The sequence below is a fragment of the Arachis stenosperma genome, chromosome 4 (genome assembly GCF_014773155.1).
Source record: "Arachis stenosperma cultivar V10309 chromosome 4, arast.V10309.gnm1.PFL2, whole genome shotgun sequence".
Taxonomy (NCBI): domain Eukaryota; kingdom Viridiplantae; phylum Streptophyta; class Magnoliopsida; order Fabales; family Fabaceae; genus Arachis; species Arachis stenosperma.
In genome coordinates this window covers 130,578,926-130,595,996 of record NC_080380.1, presented here as the reverse complement: position 1 = coordinate 130,595,996, position 17,071 = coordinate 130,578,926, and the positions used below count along the sequence as shown (strand labels likewise).

Sequence of the window (17,071 nt, the reverse complement as noted above, 5' to 3'; positions counted from 1 at the left end):
TTCTAAATGACGCACAAAAGAACTACACAACCACAGAGAAAGAGTTACTTGCAGTGGTTTATGCCATTGACAAGTTTAGATCCTACCTAGTGGGATCAAAGGTGATTGTGTACACTGACCATGCTGCTCTTAAATACTTACTCACAAAGCAGGATTCAAAACCCAGGCTTATCAGATGGGTATTGCTTCTGCAAGAGTTTGATATAGAAATAAGAGACAGAAAAGGGACAGAGAACCAAGTGGCTGATCATCTGTCCCGGATAGAACCAGTAGCTGGGACGTCCCTCCCTTCTACTGAGATCTCTGAGACTTTCCCAGATGAGCAACTCTTTGCCATTCATGAAGCTCCATGGTTTGCAGATATTGCAAACTATAAAGCTGTGAGGTTCATACCCAAAGAGTACAGTTATGTGCAGAGAAAGAAACTAATTTCAGATGCCAAGTACTACCTTTGGGATGAACCATATCTCTTTAAGAGATGTGCTGACGGAGTGATCCGCAGGTGTGTACCCAGAGAAGAAGCACAAAAGATCCTATGGCACTGCCATGGATCACAGTATGGGGGACATTTTGGAAGTGAGCGAACAGCCACTAAAGTTCTCCAGTGCGGCTTCTACTGGCCTACTCTCTATAAAGATTCCCGAGAGTTTGTGCGTAACTGTGACAGTTGCCAAAGAGCTGGTAACCTGCCTCACGGATATGCCATGCCTCAACAAGGGATATTAGAGATAGAATTGTTTGATGTATGGGGAATTGATTTCATGGGACCATTCTCACCATCATACTCAAACACTTATATTCTGGTGGCAGTGGACTATGTATCTAAGTGGGTAGAAGCAATTGCTACACCCACTAATGATACCAAAACCGTACTGAAATTCCTCCAGAAAAATATTTTCAGCAGGTTTGGCGTCCCCAGAGTGCTAATCAGTGATGGGGGCACTCATTTCTGCAACAAACAGCTATACTCTGCTATGGTTAGATATGGAATTAGCCATAAAGTGGCAACTGCATATCATCCACAGACAAATGGGCAAGCTGAAGTCTCTAACAGAGAACTAAAAAGAATCCTGGAACGGACTGTAATGGCCCGAAGAAAGGATTGGGCAAAGAGCTTGGATGATGCTCTGTGGGCATACAGAACAGCATTCAAGACTCCTATAGGCACCTCTCCATACCAACTGGTGTATGGGAAGGCCTGTCATTTGCCTGTGGAACTGGAACATAAAGCCTACTGGGCAACCAGATTCCTAAACATGGATGCTCAGTTAGCTGGTGAGAAAAGACTGCTCCAGCTAAATGAGCTAGAGGAGTTCAGACTCAATGCCTTTGAAAATGCAAAAATTTATAAGGAAAAGGCAAAGAAGTGGCATGACAAGAGATTGTCAACCAGAGTCTTTGAGCCAGGACAAAAAGTTCTGCTCTTCAACTCCAGGCTCAAATTGTTTCCAGGAAAACTCAAATCCCGGTGGAGGGGTCCGTATGTGATTACAGGAGTCTCACCATATGGATATGTTGAGCTTCAAGATACTGATTCTGACAGAAAGTTCATTGTAAATGGACAGAGAATCAAGCACTATCTTGAAGGAAATTTTGAGCAGGAATGCTCAAGACTGAGGCTTGAGTGATTCTCAGCAGGAGTCCAGCTAAAGACAGTAAAGAAGCGCTTGCTGGGAGGCAACCCAGTCATTAGAAAGTTGTATGAATTGTTCTTACAGAGGCAAGTATCAAAAATGAAGGAATTCACAGAGTTACAGAATGATTCAGCTCAAAAAGCAGAGAAAATGAGCTTACTGGCGAAAAAACGCCAGTAAGGGGCATTTTGGGCGTTAAACGCCAGAATGGGCACCATTCTGGGCGTTTAACGCCAGTAATGGTACCATTTTGGGCGTTAAACGCCAGAATGGGCACCATTCTGGGCGTTTAACGCCAGGTGTGCAGCGTCCTGGGCGTTTTGGAAAAACGCCCAGTGACAAAGGATTTCTGGCGTTTAACGCCAGCCAGGGCACCTGGCTGGGCGTTAAACGCCCAAAAGGGGTAGCAAATGGGCGTTAAACGCCAGAATGGGTGCCATTCTGGGCGTTTAACGCCAGAAAGGTGGGGGGACCACATTTTGTTTTCAACTCAATTTTTTCAAACTTTCCTCTTTTTAACCATACTCTTCTACATAAATGCACTTCAACCTTTCATCATTCACTTTCAAATCTTCACAAATCAAAACCATTCTTCAAATCTATTTCAAATTAATCCCAAATCTTCTTCAAAAACTCACCATTTTCTCAATTTTTTTTCATATCTTCTCAAATCTCCTTTCAAATTTTTATTTTTTCGAAATCTCTTCTCCCCTCCCTTATAAATCCACGTTTGGAACCCCCTTTACCCACACCATTCGAATTTCCTCTTTCTCTCTCTCTCTTCTTTCTTTTCTTTTGCTTGAGGACAAGCAAACCTCTAAGTTTAGTGTGCTTTTCCGTGATCACTAAGCCAAGATTTATCAATATCATGGCTCCTAAGGGAAAACAAACCAATTTAAGAGGCAAGAAAGAGAATAATCCAAAGAATCTTTGGAATCAAGAGAAGTTCTTAACCAAAGAACATGAAGACCATTATCACAAAATAATGGGTCTAAGGTCAGTGATCCCGGAAGTGAAATTTGATCTGAAAGAAGATGATTATCCGGGGATCCAAGAGCAAATTCGAAACAGAGGATGGGAAGTTCTAACCAATCCTGAGACAAAGGTTGGAAGGAACATGGTTCAGGAATTCTACTCAAATCTGTGGCTAACAGATAAGCAGAGAATGACTGAAACTGCTTACCATACCTATAGAACCATGGTCAGAGGGAAAGTTATATACTTCCATCTGGACAAAATAAGAGAAATCTTCAAGTTGCCTCAACTGCAAGATGATCCTGATTCCTTTAATAGGAGGATGGTGAGAGTAGATAAGGGGTTGGATCAAGTTCTAGAGGACATATGCCTCCCTGGAACTAAGTGGATAACCAATTCTAAGGGTGTCCCAAACCAACTCAAGAGGGGAGACCTCAAACCAATTGCAAGAGGTTGGCTAGACTTTATTGGGCGTTCCATATTGCCCACTAGCAACCGTTCTGAGGTCACCATCAAGAGAGCAGTGATGATTCATTGCATTATGCTTGGAAGAGAAGTGGAGATGCATCATGTGATTGCTTGTGAGATCTACACAATTGCAAATAGGAATTCCACTGTAACCAAATTGGCTTACCCAAGCTTGATCTCCTTGCTCTGTAAAGAGGCTGGGGTGAAGATAGAAGAAGATGAATTCATACCTATTGAACATCCAATCACCAAGAAGACAATGGAAGGAGCAAGAGAAGCAGGGGCGTGAACTCCAAGAGTTGAAACGCCAAAAGCTCTCATCTCAAGCTGAGGGAGCATCCACTTCTCAAAATCAAGGTTGTTGAGTCCTAACTCTGTGAAAACCTCTATCATTAGGAGCCTATGTTTGCGTTTTTTTTTGTTCTTTATTTTATTTTCTATTTTTATCTTATATCTATATTTGAGTCTTGTTCTTAGTTCATAATTAATAAAATTTATGCCTTAAAGTTATGAATGTCCTATGAATCCATCACCTCTCTTAAATGAAAAATGCTTTAATCACAAAAGAACAAGAAGTACAGGGTTTCGAAATTTATCTCTGAAACTAGTAGAATTAGTTTGATGTGGTGACAATACTTTTTGTTTTCTGAATGAATGCTTGAACAGTGCATATGTCTTTTGAATTTGTTGCTTTGAGAATGTTAAAATTGTTGGCTCTTGAAAGAATGAGGAGAAAGAGAACTGTTATTGAGGATCTGAAAAATCATCAATTTGATTCTTGAAGCAAGAAAAAGCAGTGAATACAAAAAAAAAAATTCGAAAAAAAAGAGAGAGAAAAGGAAAGAAATAAAGTTGTGAACCAAAGCAAAAAGAGTGTGCTTAAGAACCCTGGACACCTCTAATTGGGGACTTTAGCAAAGCTGAGTCACAATCTAAAAAGGTTCACCCAATTATGTGTCTGTGGCATGTATGTATCCGGTGGTAATACTGGAAAACAGAGTGCTTTGGGCCACAGCCAAGACTCATACACTAGCTATGTTCAAGAATCAATATACTTAACTAGGAGAATCAATAACAATATCTGAGTTCTGAGTTCTTATAGATGCCAATCATTCTAAACTTCAAAGGATAGAGTGAGATGCCAAAACTGTTCGGAGGCAAAAAGCTACTAGTCCCGCTCATCTAATTGGAGCTATGTTTCTTTGATATTTTGGAATCTATAGTATGTTCTCTTCTTTTTATCCTATTTTGATTTTCAGTTGCTTGGAGACAAGCAACATTTTAAGTTTGGTGTTGTGATGAGCGGATAATTTGTATGCTTTTTGGCATTGTTTTTAGTATGTTTTTAGTATGATTTAGTTAGTTTTTAGTATATTTTTATTAGTTTTTAATTAAAATTCACTTTTCTGGACTTTACTATGAGTTTGTGTATTTTTCTGTGATTTCAGGTATTTTCTGACTGAAATTGAGGGTCCTGAGCAAAAATCTGATCCAGAGACTGAAAAGGACTGCAGATGCTGTTGGATTCTGACCTCCCTGCACTCGAAGTGGATTTTCTGGAGCTACAGAAGCCCAATTGGCGCGCTCTCAACGGCATTGGAAAGTAGACATCCTGGGCTTTCCAGCAATATATAATAGTCCATACTTTGCCCAAGATTTGATGGCCCAAACCTGCGTAGCAATCCGGCCTCAGAAATTCCAGCGTTAAACGCTGGAACTGGCATAAAATTTGGAGTTAAACGCCCAAACTGGCATGAAAGCTGGCGTTTAACTCCAGAAAAGATCTCTACACGAAATTCCTTCATTGCTCAGCCTAAGCACACACCAAGTGGGCCCGGAAGTGGATTTTTCTGTCATTTACTCATTTCTGTAAACCTTAGGACACTAGTTTACTATTAATAGGATCTTTTGACATTGTATCCGTACCTTATGACCTCATAACATTTCTTACACGTTTCTTTGCACAGCATGAGTCTCTAAACCCCATGGTTGGGGGTGAGGAGCTCTGCTGTGTCTTGATGGATTAATGCAATTACTACTGTTTCTTATTCAATCATGCTTGCTTCAATTCTAAGATAACACTTGTTCTTAATCCGGATGAATGTGATGATCCGTGACAATCATCATCATTCTCAACCATGAACATGTGCCTGACAACCACCTCTGTTCTATCTCAGATTGAGTAGTTATCTCTTGGATTCTTTAATCGGAATCTTCGTGGTATAAGCTAGAACTGATGGCGGCATTCAAGAGAATCCGGAAGGTCTAAACCTTGTCTGTGGTATTCTGAGTAGGATTCAATGACTGGATGACTGTGACGTGCTTCAAACTCCTGAGGGCGGGGCGTTAGTGACAGACGCAAAAGAATCACTGGATTCTATTCCGGCCTGATTGAGAACCGACAGATGATTAGCCTATGCTGTGACAGCATCAGGGACGTATTTTCACTGAGAGGATGGGAGGTAGCCACTGACAATGGTGAAACCCTACATACAGCTTGCCATGGAAGGAGCCTTGCGTGTTTGATGAAGAAGACAGTAGGAAAGCAGAGATTCAGAAGATGGAGCATCTCCAAACCTCAACCTATTCTCCATTACTGCAAAACAAGTACCTTTTTCATGTTCTTTTGCTTTTTACAATCAATCCTGATAATTTCTGATATCCTGACTAAGATTTACAAGATAACCATAACTTGCTTCAAGCCGACAATCTCCGTGGGATCGACCCTTGCTCACGCAAGGTATTACTTGGACGACCCAGTGCACTTGCTGGTTAGTTGTGCGGGATTGCAAAAGTGTTATTGCAATTTCGTGCACCAGTTGGCTAGGTAATGAAGAATGCGAAAAAGTGGTCAAAGAAGCATAGGACAGCAGCAAGGGAACAATTGAGACTAAGATAAAAAATTGTGGCAGCATATTGGACAAATAGGGAGAGACTAATTTTGGAGACATTCCAAAATGAATTAGGACTCTACAAAATAAGCTCCAACATCTAAACACATTGAAACAGGAGGAAGGAATACTCTTGCAAATCAAAGTGATAGAAGCAGAGCTTGATGAAGCACTTAAAGAAGAAGAAATTTGGTGGGCTCAACAATCAAGAATCAATTGACTTAAATATTGGGATAGAAACTCCAAATTCTTCCACCAGAAAGCATCACAAAGAAAGAAAAAATTGGGTGAAATCAATCAAAGATGACATGGGAGTAAGCTTTGAGGATGAAAAGATGGAGGAGGTGATGGTGGAGTATTTTGACAAGCTCTTCATGTTGAATGGGGGAAAAGGAATTCATGAAGCGGCTGATATAGTAAAAGGGAGGATAGATTCAGCCAAGAGAGAACTCTTGGACCAAGAATTCACAGCTGAGGAAGTCCTACAAGCACTTAAACAGATGCACCCTACCAAAGCACCAAAACCAGATGGAATGCCGACTCTCTTCTACCAGAAAATGTGAAAAACGGTTGGTAACGATGTCACTTATCAAGTTCTTAGAATTCTAAACCATAATGATGATCCCATCCCTATAAATGCAACATATATCTGTATGATTCTCAAAATTAGAAATCCTAGTCATGCTAAAGATTTTAGACCTATCTCTTTATGTAATGTAATTTTTAAACTTGTTACCAAAACAATTGCGAATAGACTCAAACAAATTATCCCGGATATTGTTGGAGAATTCCAAAGTGCTTTCGTGTAGGATAGGATAATCAAAGATAGTGGATTGGTAGCATTTGAGATTTTTCACTACATGAAGAAGAAAACAACAGGTCAAAAAGGATACATTGGACTGAAATTAGACATGGCAAAGGCTTACGACAGGATTGAATGGCCGTTCTTAAAGGAAGTTATGGTTTCTATGGGTTTCTCATCAAGATGGGTTAATCTCATATGGAACTGTATCTCATCAGTGTCATTCTCAATCCTAATCAATGGTATACCAAGTAAGAACTTCAAACCTTCTAGAGGACTAAGGCAGGGAGACCCACTCTCCCCATACTTATTTGTTTTATGTGCTGAAGTTCTCTCAGGACTGCTAATTAAGGCTCAAAACAGCAAGATAATACGAGGGGTCAAAGTAGCAAGACAGGCACCACAAATAAACCACTTGTTCTTTGCAGACGATAGCATCGTATTTTCAAGAGCTTCAGACAGATATTCAAGGAATAAAGGAAGTTCTTATCCAGTACCAGACAGCTTCAGGCTAAAGAATCAACCTTGATAAATCAGAAATCTCCTTCAGTCGAAACGTACCAACTACCAGACAAAATCTCATTCAAGAATGGCTAGAGATAAAGGCGGTAAAACAACACTCTAAATATTTGGGCCTCCCTACGTTTGTAGGAAGATCCAAAAAGGAAGGTTTTGATTTTATTTAAGAGAGGATTTGGAAGAAACTTAAGGGCTAGAAAGAAAGATACCTTTCAAGAGTCGAAAAAGAAACTCTTATTAAAGTGGTGGCACAATCCATTTCAATATATATACTTGGTTGTTTTCAATTACCCAAGAGCCTATGTCAACACATAGATAGTATGATCAGAAAATTCTATTGGGGAAGCAAAGAAGGAGAGAGAAAAATTCATTAGATCAAATGGGACAAACTGTGCACCAATAAAATAGAGGGAGGCTTAGGATTCAGAAATTTTGAAGCATTCAATTCAGCACTTCTAGTCAAACAAGGGTGGAGGCTCATGAGAAAACCAAACTCCCTGGCAGCAAGACTAATCAAAGTCAGATATTACCCAAGAACCAACTTTCTGGAGTCATCAACAGGATACACACCAAGCTATACTTGGAGAAGTATTTGGAATATAAAGGAAGTGCTATAGATGGGAGGAATATAAAAAATTGAAGATGGCCGATCTGTTAAAATTTGGGGATCACCATGGCTACCAAATCAACACAGATTCAAAATTTGGAGTCCAGTAAATTTTTTAGGCAAAGAGGCTGCAGTAAGAGAACTGATGAATGATGAAGGGAACAGGTGGGATGCAAAAAAGATTAAAGACACATTCATAGAATTTGAAGCTCAATAAATCCTACAGATTCCTCTATCAATCACAACACAATCAGATGAATTTTATTGGAAATTTACAAGAAATGGGGAGTTCAAGGTTAGAGATGCGTACCAAGGAATTATGAAAGAGCAGAGCAATCGATACAGGAGCAAAATCTTATCAGACCCGAAAGAACCCAAATAAAAAAGGCTTTGGAAAGTTAAGGCACACCCCAGAGCAATCAACTGCGTATGGAGGCTAATAAACAATTCACTAGTAACTCGATTGAACCTGCAAAAAAGGGGAGTCAATTGCACAGCCCTATGTCTAAGATGTTGGAAGAAAGAAGAAACCTAGACTCACGTCATCAAGGATTGCGAGTTTGCTCGAATTTTCTAGTACCATAGCCACCTAGCCATACGATCATTAGAGCCACCTGGAGCCCAAGCTTGTAAGTGGATTGAGGAATTGATGGAAAATTTAGATTCGGTCTCGCAAGGTCTTCTTTGCACAAGCATCCTTACTCTTTGACAAGCTCGAAACAAGCACATGTTTTAACGAGGAGAATCAATCCCAATTGAAGCAGCGGAATTAGCAAGAAAAAATCATGAAAATTACATCAAAGCTCATACGTTCAATTTGAATAGAACCGTAAAATCACCTCCTGGAGCTACAAGCACTAAAAATTGGAAGAGACCACCCATCACAAAGGTTAAAATTAATGTTGATGCTGCTAGTATTGATGATAGAGTAGTGGGTATCAGTGTGGTAGTTAGAGACACTAATGGAGACATTTTGATGACATTCACATGCAAAGCTTTCTTATCCATTCAATCTCATGAATCTGAAGCACTTGTGGGCTTAGAAAAGGCTTGTGAATGTTTCTTTTTTGATGTAATAATTGAGAGTGACAATGTTGAAGTCATTCAAAGTCTTAAAGAAAAAAAATCCATAAAAATGATTTTGGTTCATTTATTAGTGATTGTTTAAGTTTAGCTAATAGCCTTAGATCAGTAGAGTACTCACATGTAAAAAGGAATGGTAATAGGATAGCTCATGAATTAGCTCAAATGGCTCTTACTAATCTAAATACAGTGCGGATAGAAGATGTACCTTCCTTTATATGTAATTTGGCCTATTTAGATATTATGGGTCCTATTTATGAATGAAGGCTACCTATTTACCTTGTCAAAAACAATAATATTGAGAGAACTCGAGAGATAAATCTTTAAACATAATTAGGATGAAGTTTTTATATCTAATATAAGCAATAGAATACCAGTAGATTCCAACAGTAATGACGAATTCAACGTCCTGAAAATTAATTTGGGGGTTAAAATTATCATCCAAAGTAAAATTTTTTTGAGAAACTGGTAGCAACAATAATTATGGAAATAGTAAGGAAGTTCCAGTAAGAAATGACTCAAGTTATGTTTTTTGTGAATCCTAAATCTCTTCTGTTAATTTTTTTTGCTAGTATTTAATATTTATTAAAGTGGGAGATTCCTTTTTTCTTTTGTCTTTGTTCGTATAGTAAACGATATATTTCTTTTTTACAAAGTAACACAATTTATATATCTTTGGGAGAAAAAAAATTAACAACCGATTCTTAGTTAAAAGACAAAACAATTAAACAATACAACAGATAGACACTACTAGAAAATTAGTTATTACAGACGGATATTTTCGATAAATTTTATCCCACAAAAATATAGACGGAATTTCAGAAGAATTTTTTTGTCAAAAAACAAAAAAAATGAATTAACATAAATTACAAACGAAAAATAGAATCCGTCGATAATTCTATCGATAAAATTAATTTTTTTTGAAAAATGGTTATAGATGAATTTTTCGTCTACAATTAAATAGATAAAATGCTATGTTTTATTAAAGGGGTAAGTACGATTTTGGTCCCTAAAGTTTAGCCCCAAAATCGAATTCGTCCCTCTTCTTATTTTCGATATAAAATCGTCCTTAACGTTTTTTTTTGTATTAAAATCGTCCTTTTTATTTTTTTTGGACAAAAATACCCTCCCCTTTCCCCTCTCCCTCCACCTCCACCCCCTCCCTGCCCCCACCCCCACCCGGCGGTCCCCAAACCCCCCAGCACCACCACCACACTGCGTCCTCCCCTTCCCCCCACCTCCACCCCCACCTCGCCCCCCTTCCCCCCACCCCAGCCCAGTCACCCCTTCCCCCCTCCAACCACACCGCGTCCTCCCCTTCCCCCACCTCCACCCCCAATCACCCCTTCCCCCACTTCCAACCACACCGCATCCTACCTTCCCCCCCCCCCCCCCCACTCCACCCCCAGTCACCCCTTCCTCCCACCTCCAACCAAACCGCGTCCTCCCCTTCCCTTCACTCCACCCTCACCCGCCTCCCCTTCCCCTTTCCCCTGCCCCCACTACCAGTCCGCGTCTCCACCCTTCCCCCTAACACAACCACCACCACCACCACTACCAACACAACAACAAATAACAAACAGAGATCAATGAAAACCAACAACTCAAAATCAACAATGATTCAACAAATCAAAGATTCAACAGAGAAGGAGGAGCATAGGAGGAGGAGGTCGCGGCGGTAAGGACGAGGAGGAGCAGATGCGGCGAGGAGGGCGAAGTGCGAGGGCACGACAGCGGTTCACGGACGTGACGAAGATGAGAGGAGGAGGAGGAGGCAGAGGCGGCGACTGGGGGGGGGGGGGAAGGGGACAGTGGAGACGGGGAGGGGGAGGGGACGCGTGGGGGTGGGGGGTGGGGGTGAGGGGACAGTGGGGGTGGGGGGAAGGGGGAATGGGAGGCGGGGAGGGGAAGGGACAGTGGAGACGGGGAGGGGGGAGGGGGCGCGTGGGGGTGGGGGGAGGGGACGCGTGGGGGTGGGGGGAGGGGGGAATGGGAGGCGGGGATGGGGAAGGGGAAATGGGAGAGGGGGAGGGGGAGGGGACAGTGGGGGTGGGGGGAAGCGGGAAGGGGAGGGGACAGTGGGGGTAGGGGTGGGGGGAAGGGGGAAGGGTAGAATTGTCATTAAAAAAAAATTTTAATTACAAAGGACGAAGTTAAATACAAATGCAACATTAAGGACGATTTTAATGGCAAAATAACAAGAGGGACGAATTTGATTCTGGCACTAAACTTAAGGGACCAAAATCGTACTTACCCCTTTTATTAAATTATTACAGACAAAAAAATCCGTCTGTAATTTAAATTTTTTCGTCGAAAATATTAGAATAAGGAGTTAGGTTCCGAAACCCCAAGGATCATTTCACTTTTTCATGTTTTCTTTGAATTGCTCCCTGCCTTCTCTCTCCATTGAAGATGTGACGTCCTTAGCTGTCGCCGCCACCGCCGCACGAACTCCCTCCGTTGCCCTCATCGCGTTTGCTCCCTTCGTTGCCATCGTCGTACGACCTCTCTCCGCCATGCTCTTGTCTTACGAGCTCTTTCCGCGCCGCTCTCGTCGCTGCTTCTTCTCTCCTCGCCGGAATCTCTTCTCGTCGCCGTTAGTTCAGGTAGGCCTCCGCCTCCATCTCGTCCATATCCCTAACCCCTTCCATTGTGATTCTATTCAGATTTCATTATCCCTAGCCCTAGCCCTAGCCCGGTCCCTTTCTTGCTAATTTCACAGAAAAATAAAAATAATTTCACAGAAAGTTCGTTAATCCCACTTTCTTTGTTTCACTCACACTTTCCTTCACATTCTTAGTCGCTTCTTTTTCCTAACGAATTGCTGACCTTTCACTTACTCGCAAGCAATACGGTGTCGTATCATAGCTAACAGCGAAATTCAGTCAACAAAACCCTAATTTTATTTGAGGTTTTAGGGAAGAAGAAAGAGCGGTGAGGAGAATTAGGTAGTTGGAGAAGGTGAGAAGAAGAAAGAGGAAAGTGTTGGTGCCACTGCTGTTGTTGGTGATGGAGAGGAGGAAAAGAATAAGAAGAAGAAGAAGAGTAAGAAGCAGGGGTTAATTTCTCGAATTTGGAACGGGATATTCAGAAGACGTAGCGATGATTTCGAGAAGAGACTGTAGTATATTTCCAAAGAGGAAGCTGCGGTTATGGCCAGGGTCAATGGGAGAAACCGGTCGTGGCGGAGAACTTCGCGCCAGATCATCATAATTTCTGTTATATTTGAGGTACATTTTCCATTGTTGGATGAATGGGTTTATCTTTGTGTGTTTTTGTTTATCATGAATCATTTCTCACATGAATAGATTTGTGTATTTTAACATGCCATTTTATGCTAGAGTTTCTTTGAACTTGAAGTGCGAAAAACTACAAACTACGACTCATGATAGCTACCTCAAAAATCAAATTAAAGATATAAAACTCTGACAGTATAGGGATATGACAGAATAGAATGGAGTCATCTGATCAGTGAAGGTGACCCCCCTATATAGTGGGAAAAGACATTCTTCTCTTATTGTTTTGAAATATGACAATTTGGATTTAAACGGTTTCATCTCCTAGACCGTTGCTGTAGGTTTTGCAATCATGAGAACTAGATCAATGGATATGAATTGGAAGATGAGAGCAATCCGGGTTTTTTTTTGTATACTATAGTTCACTCAGTATTGGTATCATCGCCATGGTGGGTGTCACGCTTCTCATGAGATTCAGCCTCCTCCTCCTCCTACTTGCTGGATTATCACCGTCACTTTTATGGCCTTCTTTTGCTGCAGGTATGCCCCTTTTATTTATTTATACATATTCCGTAGCAGCTTTTCATGACAGTCTTATTATATATATATATATATATATATATATATATATATATATATATATATAGTTGAGCCTCCTTAGTTCGTTAACCTGACTTCGCTAGCTGAGATGATCAAATTACTTAACCATTAGAGCTTTGCATTCGTTTACATCGTTTAATTTGGTTTAATACGTTTCCGCATTGTAAGCATATATACATATATAGAAGCTAATAAGGCCTTATCATAATAATACTAATTAACTTCATTCATTTTTTAATTTGTTGAGATATTGAGATCTGTTCTTAATTAACTTAAAATTACTGTTAAGTTTCTACAAATTTGAGCTACGGATACGTTGAACATGTGTAAAACTCTTTGATTTGTATTGTTTCATTGGGAAATCTGTTGACTAGGAATTTTAACTTGATCATATATGCTTTAGCTGTTGTTAAAAGCAATATTTTTGGAATATCTTCTCTTCTGAACTCTTATATGGAGTTTAAGTTTCAACTGTGAGATGATGCTGATTTACATGTTTGAGTAGATTTTTCTTGTTAATTATCATGCTCAAAAGAGACCATAATGTTATTATATGATAAGCATGTACTAATACTATGTTATTTACATGTTTGAGTAGATTTTGTTATTCCAAAAGGATGCTTTGTAGTTCCATTTCTTTCAGCAGTCCTTTACAGAGGAAGAAGATGTAAATGTAGATGATGTAGCTGCTGCTTTTGTAGGTGGGCAATCTATCGAGCCTAGTTATACAACAAGTTTCAATCTGTGATAGTACGAGGCAGATTTTCCTTGTTTGATCCTACAATGCCTTATGGTCGCCAAGTAAGATATTCTACAAATTTAGTATTCAATTTACCAATGAGATAGTTCTTTTTTGTTAATATATTATGGGTTTTCATATAGGACGTGATAGAGTGGATTTGTGGGCTATAGGTTAAATATTTGGAGGTATGACAGATTATTAGAAGTTGTGCTTTTAAACTGGTGCAGTTCTGATCTCTGGAAATATTCTCACCATCCAAAGTACTTTGACGAGGTTAGTCCTCTCTTTTTTATTGCTTTCAAATAAAACTTTGAGAATTCCATGTTTACGTTAACTCTACTACATCATTATAGAAAATGTCCTCTCCTAACTTTTTAAACTGTGAAAAGTTGTTTATATGAATAATTTTTTAGAGCTAGCTTTTTTGTATATTAATAGCTTAAATGTCTCTATAGAAAAAGGAGCATGTACTACTATGGGAATGGATCAAAAGAGAGAAATATTTATCGTTGATCTTCTAAGCTATCATTAGAAAGTGAATAAAAGCTATTATGAAATGTGTGTACCTTAAGCCTGAATAAAGCTTTTGATCCCTTATTGACATCATCTTGGAGACTTTTAGTAAAGATTTCTATAAAGTCAAAAGCAGAAGCAAGGGTGGGTAGTTGTTACCTCAATTCTTTTTTTTAATCCCTTTTTTAGTGCATCTATTTGTCATTGAATTATATTTTAGTACATGGTATTATGACTTCAAATATTTTAATATTTTAAGTTGTTTTCTTGCACTGCAACTATTACTTGATATTATGATGCACTTTCTTTGTATTGCAACCAAGAGCTAATGAGGTTGTTATCACACCACTTGCATTGGCTTCTCAAAGTTTGAATGTGAAATAATATGTAACAATGATTGTGCTCTGTTAATAATATCCATAGATTGTTGATTGTTTTATTAAAATGAAGTAAATTTTACTGATTTTATTTTTATTAGATAGATGTGTTTGTTGGCTATATCTAGATAGTCAAGTCTGTGACCTATATAATCCTCCTTATTGGTGTTTCTAGATTGAATATTGGTGATGATATTTAGTTTTAGTTGGATTCCAAGAAAACTACGTCTATTGAGATTATGTGTTTTGATCATAAATTGACTCTAAAGCCTGCACTTAACTCTTGCACTGAGGACTTTAAGAAGAGTTCCATGTGGACATGGGAAGAGTTAATTTTCTATAAGCAAACGTCCAATGAAATGCTACTAGACTTTGAGGAAAAAAAAGAAATAATGTTGCACCAATGTCAGATTGATAAAAAGTCAGTTTTTTTAAGCTTTAAAACTTGCAACTTGGGGCAAATTTTAGGAATTGGACCCTCCAAGGAGTTTCCAAATTTAACAAGAAACCGTAAACTGGGGTAGAGCCTTCCGAAGCTTCAGCGTGTAAGCAGCTTCATCACCACCAATGTCATTTGATGAGTACAAAGTAGCAACGTAAGAGCACCAATACTAGCTTTAGTTTTCAACTGTAATGTGAGGTCTGCCATTTAGAGGTTTAAATCATAATGAAGGAATGTCATTATTATATATGATAAATTTTAAACTATAATACTGTCAACACTTTTTCAAGTTCTTAAACCTCTTTATATCCCCAATTACAGTTGATGTATGTAAATAGAAACCATAGGAATGTTTGCTTTGATTTATGGATTTATTGAATTATTCCATTGGAACTTGGAAGCAAGTTCTAATTGGTTAAAAAATTCAAGTTATAGAAGAGCATAGAAAAATGCAATCTATCACAGGCAAGGAAAAGCTTTTGCTGCTAATGATGATACTTGCAAATTTGAACTTTATGCTCATATTTCTCATTAAATGACTTTTAGGTAGCACAAGCACATGTAGAAGAGGCTAGCTCCATGCGAAAGCGATTTGACAATGAAGATATTTTATATATCTTTGGTAAGTAATGTGCTTTTATTTAATTAATTAATTCTTTTTCTCTCTTGGGTTTCAACATACTTGAGTTTGTATAATCTTTATTTTGCTTGCTTTAAATATCCTAATAATCCTAATATATATATATATATCGGGATAAATACTAATCGGTATTCGAAAGATTTTGCGGTGATAAAATGGTATCTGATTTTTTTATTGACAAAATGATTCTCGAACGATTTTGAAATTTGATAAAAGTGACAAACTGTCAATTAAATTATCTGTAGTTAAAGTTTAGGGGTGACGTGTCAGTTAACAATTCTTTAGACAAATAGTTAACAACGATATGTATTGCAATTGATATTAATGATATACAAATAGTTTCTGAAAGATGAATATCAAAGAAGTTGTTTTTTCTCGTGTTTTTCTTTGCCTATTCTGGATTGGCCCTTTCAGTCTCATAGCTCAAAAATGTTCCTCTGCTTCCCCATGCTGCTGACGATTCCTTCAGTGTTGGTTATATCCAAGTAATTAACTGCATGCTCTTATTATATATATTTTTCTATTTTTTTTAAATAATTTTCTTTCTTTAGTTTGTTGAAGCTGTTTTCTTTTATTGTGCATGATATGTATTTATTTTATTTTAGTAAATTTATTATTTCTTTATTGTGTTTGAATAATAAATGAAGAGTGTAGAGAACTGTTCTTACTTGGTGGCCATAAATACAAGCTGTTCTTCACCTAAGATTACAACTGATGAAATCAGTATTGTTTTTGGTGAGGCACAAGGCAACCAGGTTTTTGGTGATGCACAAGACAACTCCATTTGTCAAATAATTAATTTAATGTATGAACTTTACTTACTGATAATAATAATAATAAAAATAGTAACAATGTAACATGCTTTTGGCTTCATAGATTACAAAACTATAGGAAGATAAGAAAGCTTTGGAACGACTCACAAAGTCGAAAGAGTCAACACTGCTAGAAGCAGAGAGGATTTTGCGAAGTGCACTAGAGAGGGCTCTAATTGTTGAGAAAGTTCAATATAGCTGATAGTTTTAGTATGGTTGAACAATATACTGGAAATTATAGTTGATGATCAATACACTTTATTTATGTTTTGAATTATATTGACTTACTTGTTTATAGTACTTTTTTTTTAGTTTGATAATACGATGAATTTGTTTATTTTTTGAAATATTATAAATATTCGAATACAAATTAGATAAAAATTTGTATTAAATTTATATTTATTTTGTATGAAAACAAGTTTATTTTGTAATTGAAAAAAAAAATTATTTTACTTTACTGACGGATTTACAGACGAATTTTCTGTTTGTAATCAGAGTGTAAGATGATTTTCTAAAATTTAAATTACAGACGAAAAATTTGTCTGAAAATTCGTCTGTAATGACAGATAGAAAATTCGTCTGAAAATCTGTCTGTAATTATAAACGGAAAATTTGTCGGAAAATCTGTCTGTAATTACAGACAGAAAATCCGTCAGAAAATTCGTCTGTAATTACCGACGGAAAATTTGTCGAAAAGTTCGTCGATCTCGGGAAATGGATGGAGAATTTA

The 17,071-nt window shown here is 38.2% G+C and overlaps 1 long non-coding RNA gene across 9 annotated transcripts; it reads left to right on the top strand.

Annotated features, from left to right (window-relative positions):
- Nucleotides 1-11,342: 11,342 nt before the first annotated feature.
- LOC130976776 (uncharacterized) lies at nucleotides 11,343-16,634 on the top strand. 9 transcript variants are annotated; one of them, XR_009084762.1, is made up of 8 exons: nucleotides 11,343-11,585; nucleotides 11,898-12,209; nucleotides 12,321-12,456; nucleotides 12,557-12,755; nucleotides 13,517-13,616; nucleotides 13,698-13,830; nucleotides 15,436-15,511; nucleotides 16,406-16,634. It is a non-coding gene; the product is annotated as an uncharacterized LOC130976776 (long non-coding RNA). The 9 variants fall into 9 exon arrangements; XR_009084761.1 differs by having other exon boundaries at nucleotides 12,544-12,755; XR_009084756.1 differs by lacking the exon at nucleotides 12,321-12,456.
- The last annotated feature ends 437 nt before the right edge of the window (nucleotides 16,635-17,071 follow it).